At 45.7% G+C, this 8,921-nt stretch overlaps 1 protein-coding gene across 4 annotated transcripts in view; it reads left to right on the top strand.

The window, feature by feature from the left end:
- The window catches only part of LOC104916738 (E3 ubiquitin-protein ligase Trim36-like), a 44,167-nt gene extending 36,858 nt beyond the window's left edge, over positions 1–7,309 (top strand). The window contains exons 5-6 of one of the 4 annotated variants that reach the window (XR_014880638.1): positions 5,820–6,077; positions 6,663–7,309. The gene's annotated coding sequence lies outside the window, so the exon portion shown is untranslated. Of the gene's footprint in view, positions 1–5,411; positions 5,593–5,817; positions 6,195–6,662 lie in introns of those variants that run through there. The other 3 variants (XR_014880645.1, XR_014880642.1, XM_085214138.1) reach the window with 3 other exon arrangements.
- The last annotated feature ends 1,612 nt before the right edge of the window (positions 7,310–8,921 follow it).

Raw genomic sequence — 8,921 nt, 5'->3', positions numbered from 1 at the left:
TTTCTGAAGGTCTGAAACTGTGTTTGTGCTAAATCTGTAGTTCTGTGAAAGTTGCATCTTTTATCACAGCACAACTGTAAGGAAGCACAGTCCAAAAATGGGTTTTTTTTGTAAGGTGTGTTAAGCGTAAAATTTTTTTTAAACCATGCTCACCCTTAGCACAAAAGGGATTTCTGTTATTGGTGCAGTAGGTCTAGCATGCTGGTAAAGAATCACAGAAGCATGGATTCTGGAAGGGACTTTTAGAGATGATCGAGTCCAAGCCCCTGGTAACACAGGTTCCCTACAAAAGGTTGCCCGGGTCGGCGTCCAGCCAGGTCTTGAATCTCTGCTTAGAAGGAGACTCCACAACCTTTCTGGCAGCCTGTTCCGGTGCTCCATCCCTCGCAGGAAAGTTCTTCCACACGTTTGCGTGGATCTTCCTATGTTCCAGTTTGTAGCCATTGCTCCTTGACCTATCACTGAAGAGAGTCTGGCCTAAACAAATTGTCACCTGCACTTCAGGTATTGATAATCATTGATTAGATCTTCTCCCAGCCTTTGCTTCCCCAGGCTGAACAGCCCCAGGTCTCTCAGCCTTTTTTTGGACAGGAGATGCTCCAGGCCAGTGCTCGTCTTCGCTAAACATAAATGTCAATGTAAAATGTGCCTCGAGTGAGACGGAATTTCCGTCATTCAGTAGTCACCGTTGCTGCAGAAACATTCCAGAAAAAATGTAGCTTGAGACTACTCCAGGGTAGTATTTGCTGTTACTTAAGCTCTTCCTTACTTTCAGCCTTCAGTGTTTGACTGCCTCATCGCTCAGGGGACCTGAGGGGGTGCATCCACGTGTGCTGAGGGAGCTGGCGGAGGTCGTTGCCGAACCGCTCTCCATCTTTTTTGAGAGGTCTTGGATAACAGGGGAGGTCCCTGAAGACTGGGGGATAGCCAGTGTCACTCCGGTCTTCAAAAAGGGCAAGAAGGAAGATCCGGGTAATTATAGGCCTTTCAGCATCACCTCCGTCCCTGGAAAGGTGATGGAACAGCTTGTGCTGGATACCATCTCCAGACAACTGGGAGAAAAGGAGGTTATCAGGAGTAGTCAGCATGGGTTCGCCAAGGGGAGGTCGTGCTCGACCAACTTGGTGGCCTTCTGTGATGCTGTCACATGCTGGGTGGATGGGGGAAGAGCGGTAGATGTAGTCTACCTTGATTTTAGAAAGGCATTTGACACTGTCTCCCACGACATCCTGATAACGAAGCTGAGGAAGTGTGGGATAGACGAGTGGACAGTGAGGTGGGTTGAGAACTGGCTGACTGGCAGAGCGCAGAGGGTCGTCGTTGGTGGTGCAGAGTCTGGCTGGAGACCTGTAACCAGTGGTGTCCCCCAGGGGTCTGTGCTGGGTCCGGTCTTGTTCAACATCTTCATCAATGACCTTCATGAGGGGATAGTGGCCACCCCAGTAAGATTGCTGATGATACGAAGTTGGGAGGATTGGCTGACCCGCCTGAAGGCTGTGCTGCCATTCAGCGAGTCCTGGACAGGCTGGAGAGCTGGGCAGTAAGAAACCGGATGAGGTTCAACAAAAGCAAGTGTAGGGTCTTACACCTAGGGAGGAATAATTGCATGCACCAATACAGGCTGGGGGATGAGCTGCTGGAGAGGAGCTCTGCAGAGAGGGACCGGGGCGTCCTGGTGGACGACAGGTTGGCCATGAGCCAGCAGTGTGCCCTCGTGGCCAAAAAGGCCAATGGCATTCTGGGGTGCATTAAGAAGAGCGTGTCCAGCAGGTCGAGGGAGGTGATCCTCCCCCTCTACTCTGCCCTGGTAAGGCCTCATCTGGAGTACTGTGTCCAGTTCTGAGCTCCCCAGTACAAAAAAGACAGGGATCTCTTGGAAAGAGTCCAGCGGCGGGCCACAAAGATGGTGAAGGGCCTGGAGCATCTCCCCTGTGAAGAAAGGCTAAGTGAACTGGGTCTGTTTAGCCTTGAGAAGAGACGACTGAGAGGGGACCTGATCCAGGTTTATAAATAGTTTATAAATACCTGAGGTGTGGCGGCCATAGCGGTGAGGCCAGTCTCTTTTCAGTGGTACGTGGAGACAGGACGAGGGGAAACGGACATCAGCTGCAGCATAGGAAGTTTCGCACGAATGTGCGTAAGAACTTCTTCACGGTGAGGGTGACGGAGCACTGGAACAGGCTGCCCAGGGAGGTTGTGGAGTCTCCTTCTCTGGAGATATTCAAGTCTCGCCTGGACGCCTGCCTGTGCGACGTGGTGTAGGGAACCTGGTTTGGCAGGGGGTTGGTCTCCATGATCTCTAGAGGTCCCTTCCAACCCCTACAATTCTGTGAATCTGTGATTCTGTGACCTTCCCCTGGTGAAGCCGTGCTGGCTGTCTCAGATCACACGCTCATTCCTCATGTGATCAAGCATGTCATCCAGGATGATCTGTTCCATGATCTTCCCAGGCACAGAGGTAAGACTCACCAGCCTGTCCACCAGTTCCCCGGCTCCTCCTTGCTCCCTTTCTTGTAAATGGGAGTGACGTGACCCTTCCTCCAGTCATCCGGGACCTTACCTGACAGCCAAGACTTTCCAAATATGATGGAGAATGGCTCGGCAACCACCTCAGCCAGCTCCTTCAGAACCCTGGGATGCAGGCCATGCGGCCCCATAGACTTGTACGCATTCAGTCTCATGAGGCGTCTTGGACCTGCTCTGTCCTCACACTGGGGGGAGATTTACTGCCCCGGTCCCCACCTCGATGTTAAGGGATGCAGGGTTCAGGGATTTGAGAAATATTAGAATCCTGACTGCCAGCGAAGACTGAGGCAAAGAACTCATTCAGTACCTTAGCCTTCTCTTCTACGTGAATGCAAGCAGGGCAGGCAGATGAATTTCCCACTAGTGCTACTAAAAATGTACATCCCACAGCATGAGTGGGCATATTCTTAACTATAAAACTGGTCCCATTACTCCATTTACATTCCTGGTTTTTTATTCAATATTCTCCCTGGCTCAACAGCAATGTTTCTCCACTGAGCCAAAATACAACCCAGGGGGTCTTCTCAGTATCACTTTAGACCTCCTTGTACCATAACAGCCTCGTACACGACATAACATAACACAACATAACACTTTCACAACACAGACATTTAACAATCGCAAAGACAGTGACAATAATCAGTACAATTTATCCTCAGGATCCTTCCTCTCTCTGCCTCCCTCCAGAGCCCAATTTTCCTCTGTATTATTCCTTTTCCACACTTGCATAGGTGCCCATCTCTTTCTCCAATAAACAACATATCAATGATAAACATCATTTCCATCCATGAGTAGAAATTAGGCCCTAGAAATTGATCTAATTGTTCTACTACACTTATAGGATCCTCAATTAAGGAATTCTTCTTGAAACTTCTAACTGTTCTTCTCATAAAAACAACAGGCATTAGCATACCCTATTTCCCTTTGACCTAAGGAGACTGCCCTAAGAGGATAAAGTGAAGTATTAGTAAGGTTAGTGCTAGAGAAAGGAAAACTCTCCAGGTCCCATTCACACTGCTCCAACTCCCTCACTAATAGAATGTGCATCCTCTCTCCAGGACCCTGCACAGATCAGCAGCACGGCTGCTCTCTTACTCTGGAGAGGTCACTGCCGCTTGCAGTGCTTTTGAAATTGAAGTGGGGGGGGAAGTTATCAAAGGGATCCCATTTATGATCTTTTTGGTTTTCTTTCCTATTTCCTCCCCTTTCTGGTCCAGACCTTTCCTTACTAGTAACAGACTGGCTTCTTGAATCCAGCAAGCAGCATAGTCCGATTCCTCCTTTGAAAAGGGAGTTTTATTCTTTACATATGAATTCAGAATCTGACACACGCAATCTTCGTCACATCCATATTCTGGCCAGAATATTTATTTTCCCTGCATTGGCTCTCTAGGCCATGTCTGTATACAATATTTAAGCATCTTTTTCTTATCCTTGTCTTTGGTCTTGGGATCATCTTTCCAATTCTGAAACATTTTCGTAAGGGGCCCCCTGGCCGTGCCCCTTGCGGGACAACGGAACCGCAGGTCGGGACTCCGCACTCGCTTCGCACTGAAGTGCGTCTCAGTCACACACACTCAAGAGTCTCAACCGACCCCCAAGGCAAGAATTAAACTCTGTTACCTTGGTCCGTGCACAAAGTTACCGGGTCGCAATGGCCAACACCCGTGCCTACCTGCCCCTTGGCTTTTACAGAGCCCGTCCTTTACCTAACAGTCTCGGTTTCTTATCGGCCGTCCCAAGGAGTCACCTCACCACCCAGACAGGACTGCTGAAATCAGCGGGGTGCACCTATCCTGTCCAGGGCAGTAGGGAGACACCCGAAGAGGCAATAATAATCCCGGACGAGCCCCCAAATTGTTGGAAATATCCAAATAATTTTTGTCAGGACGGTATCTCTGATAAAAGCAGATTTTATTCGCGATTGCAGTGGCGGGCGTCCCGCAAGCAGGAGCGCACCTATGGACACAACATGACAGCCTTTAGACCCTGTTTTCTCCCCCTTGCCTCCCCCCCTCTCCCCTGTTTCCCCACTGGCTGGGTATCCAGGTTCACGATCTTATCAGAGGATTTACATTTGCTATTTACTTGTTAATTTGTTTGTTATCTGGTGTCAGTCAGTCGCCATCCTGTTGTTTCCAAGATGTCTCAGCGCTCTTCTTGTCGTATTGATTAAACAAGGAGCACCGGGGCGGGGGATGATGCCAGGCCTTCCGATGTCTCTTCAGGCGCCTCCTCGGGCATGCCATCACTTGTTCTCTGGCTTGATCTCGTGCAGGCTATTCTTGCAGTGTGTATGACAAAATATACCTATCTGCACCTATCTACACCTATCTACAGAGCGTGCGTTCCTGGGAAGGGTCATCTAGAGGATAAGTGACGTAAACTATCAGAGATCTTCCGTGAGTTAAGCAGAAAGACTCCCCAAAAGAACTATGACAGTGGAGATCATGAAATAAAAAAATATATTATCCAATTCTAATGCAGAAACAACATTTGATTCCCACACGTTTACAAGTTAGGTGGATCTATCCCCCTTGCACCCAGCGTATGTGCACTGCTGCAATAAACATGCCTGCTCTATATCCTTAATCTGGCTATGTCGTGCCTCCATCTCAGGAGGGTGTTTAAGAAGTGTATGGATGTGGCAGTAAGGGACATGCTCAGTGGTGGGACTCAGCAGGTCAGTTAGACTTGGTGACCTTTAAAGTCTTTTCCAACCTAGATGATTCTATGATCCTAAGAAGAACAGAACAAAAAGATATTCTTACTAAATAATGACAGTGCCAGGAAAAAAGCTGTTAAAGAATAAGAAAGCATGTTCTATTGTTTAGATACTAAAATCTCTGTCTTCCCATGTAATTTGAATGCATCTGTTTTTGCAGTATATTCCTGCATATTGCAGAAGATAGAATGTTCCACTGTATCATTTTAGACCAGAATAAATACTTATGGCCTGGAAATCAAACTGCTTTTGTGGTCTTTCAATACGCAATCTTGGGGAAAAAAAAAAACCAACAAAACACAGGTTAGGCAGGAAGACAGAAAATAAAAGCTTTGGCAAAGGTGGGTGTTAAACTGGACATTCAAGATAGTATTTTTCACAAATCTGGAAATCAAACTTGAATATATTCTAAATATGCTCTTTCATTCTTTACTTTTTCTCTTGCTGGATCTTGTGTGTTCAGTTAAAAGGTTAAAAAGGATCTTGTATCTGAATACTCTGCATGATATCTTAGCAGTATGTGTAGAATTCAGTCTTTAATCTCTTGATTCTTTCTTTTTTTTTAGACCGGTGAATTTTCTTGTATATTCAAGGCAGTGGTAGTTTCATGAAGAGGTCCACCTCTTCAGGTGTGGAGGAGCCAGGAGGTAGCTGTCTTGCTGAAGATGGTCTTGGGTCCCCCCCTCAACCATGACCACAAAGGGACCATCATATGGTATTAAAAAAGCACTGCCAGCCCCACAGCCAGCAGCACGTGCCCCACCACATTCTTACCACCCCAGAAGAAGAAGAAGGATGGACCTCTGGACATCATGGGACATCATGGGTGACTTGCTTTCCTCTCCTTTTTCCTCTCTCTCCTCTTCTTCTCTTTTCTTTATCCTCCCTTGCTCACCTGTCTTTTAACAAATAAAGGCACACTCTTGCTTGATGAGCACCTTGATTCCGTTCCAAGACTTAATTTGGAAGGACTGGGATCAAATAATGAATTGCAAGACTCTTTGGCTTGCTTATCTAATGTCAAAGCTATTATTAAAAAAAAAAAAAAAAAAAGATAGATTATGTAAATAAGTTGACTTGAGTGATTCTGTGAACATTTTATGTTAACTATGCTTAAGGTGATGAAAATGTTAACAGTGATAAATTAAAAATTAAATATCCTGTAGAACAGTAGGTACTTTTCTGTATAGTTGTTATGTATTACCCCAGAGCAAAGAGAACCACGAGAACCATGAGATGCATAAATGGAATGTTTAGAATTAGCTTAAAGAGATTATTTTAAATATAAAGAAAAAACTCATGACATGCTGGATCTGCTTTCTACAAAGGGGTTGCTGTTAATTCGTGAAATAGAAGTGAATACAAAAAGCAAACTAACTAAGAAATGAGAGAGATGATAATTTCTTTTCAGTGTTCCTGCATAGAGGTTGATTTCACTACTAAAGCCATGGAGGAAAGCTAATGAAGTGTGTCAGCAAGTAACTTTGGTTTTGCAGGAGAAAAATGAATATGGGACTTAACTGACGCTCCACCTTCTCCTGGAGCACACTTGCCATGACAGAAAATTCCAACTTTAATATTAAAGGCTAAGACAACTTTAAGAAAATGTCACATTTCTTTAGATGGGAAATAGCACTTGTTGAGCTGTGTCACTCTATGTGCTTCCTGAGGGAATACAAACCAAAAAAATCATTACAGGACAAATACATTATTACTGATCATCTTCCATACAAATAGAAGATTTTCCTCTGATGCTAATAGAGCAGCAGAGCTACTTGGAAGCCTAACTAATCTCTGCTGATGAATTTGGCCCATCTCACCCATCTGTGCCAATGAGTTTTGTGGAAGCAGAGAGTTGCAAGGCAGATGTACAGAGATACCGCCTCAGAATATTCTTGTGGTTTCCAAACGTTGGTTGTTTTTTGTTTTGTTTTGTTTTGTTTTTTGTTTTGTTTTGTTTTGTTTGTTTGTTTTTTGTTTTTTTTTCTTCATGGAATGATATCATAGGAAATCATACAGAGAGAAAGTAACGGCAGTAAATCTCCTAGATTTCTGGCATCGCTGAATGGACATTCATTCTTTTGATACTGGACTGTCTTACAGAATCTTTTCTGTCTTCATATATCTGTTGGAAAGTTAACTGTGTTTTTTGTATGAGTTACTATTCACCAGATCAACTTCTGGATGCGGGTTATATCACAGAATCACAGAATGGCCAGGGTTGGAAGGGACCTCAAGGATCATGAATCTTCAACCCCCCTGCCACAGGCAGGGCCACCAACCTCCCCATTTAACACTAGACCAGGCTGCCCAGGGCCCCATCCAACCTGGCCTTGAACACCTCCAGGGACGGGGCATCCACAACCTCTCTGGGCAGCCTGTTCCAGCACCTCACCACTCTCTCTGTAAAGAACTTCCCCCTGACATCCAACTAAATCTTCCCTCCCTCAACTTCAAACCATTTCCCCTTGTCCTGCTGTTACCTACGCTTTCAAAGAGTGGATTCCCCTCCCCCCTGTAGGCTCCCTTTAGGTATTGAAAGGCTGCAATGAGGTCACCTGCAGCCTTCTTTTCTCCAGGCTGAACAAGCCCAGCTCCCTCAGCCTGTCTTCGTAGGGGAGGTGCTCCAACCCCCTGATCACCTTCGTGGCTCTCCTCTGGACCCTCTCCAGCAGCTCCCTGTCTTTTTTGTACTGGGGGCTCCAGACCTGGACACAGTTCTGCAGATGGGGCCTCACAAGAGCAGAGTAGGAGTGGGACAATCACCTCCCCATCTCTGCTGGTCACCCTTATTCTGATGGAGCCCAGGATACCATTTGTTTTCGAGTGCAAGAGCACACTGCTGGTTCATGTTAAGTTTTTCATCCATCAGGACCCCCGGCTCCTTCTCCACAGGGCTGCTCTCAAGTACCACTCCTCCCAGTCTGTATGGATGCCTGGGATTCCTCTGGCCCAAGTGTGGCAGCTCAGGAAGGAAAGTAGAAGTAGAGGAGGGAATAACCAAGTGAGTTCTCAACAGCCAGCTCTGAACACTCTAGTTTCTTTACTTCTAGCTCAAATAGAACAGCTTTGGTTTCATCAATTAGACTTCGGACCATGAACTGGTTTCATGGATGGAGCTACCGAGATGGCCAAAGAGAGATTACAGAAGCAGAAATGTGCCAGGGGACATTGAAAAGAAGCCTGGAAGATGCGTTTTCCACAATCAAGCATTTGGAGTTCTTCAGATGAGTAAATCGCAATTATATTGACCTGAAAGAGTCTCTGTCCATCTCCAAGTCAGCTAACATTGATTTTTTTTCTTGCATGCTAGTTGTATCACTTAGAATTATTTTGAGGGAAAGCAAATAAGGGCTTATCTTCATGCTAGTATCATAAACCAGTATCACAAAGCAACTATTATTCACATGATTAATCTGTGAGAGAGGGTTCATGGGTCACTCTGTACATAGTAGAAATAATACAGGCTGACTTTTTTCTCACATTGCTTCTTCACCAATATGCAGCCACATGTGCACATTGCCACACTGGCAAGCTGAAAGCCCTAGGAAGATTCAGAGTTATGTACTGTCCTGTATGGCAGGTCCAGCATGTAGGGGGATAATGAGTTGTGTTTATGCACAGGTCAACAAATTAATAGTCTTTTCACTTATCAATTGGTAAACAGTTT

The sequence above is a fragment of the Meleagris gallopavo genome, chromosome Z, assembly GCF_905368555.1.
Source record: "Meleagris gallopavo chromosome Z, MGAL_WU_HG_1.1, whole genome shotgun sequence".
Lineage (NCBI taxonomy): Eukaryota > Metazoa > Chordata > Aves > Galliformes > Phasianidae > Meleagris > Meleagris gallopavo.
This window is presented reverse-complemented; position numbering and strand designations above follow the sequence as displayed.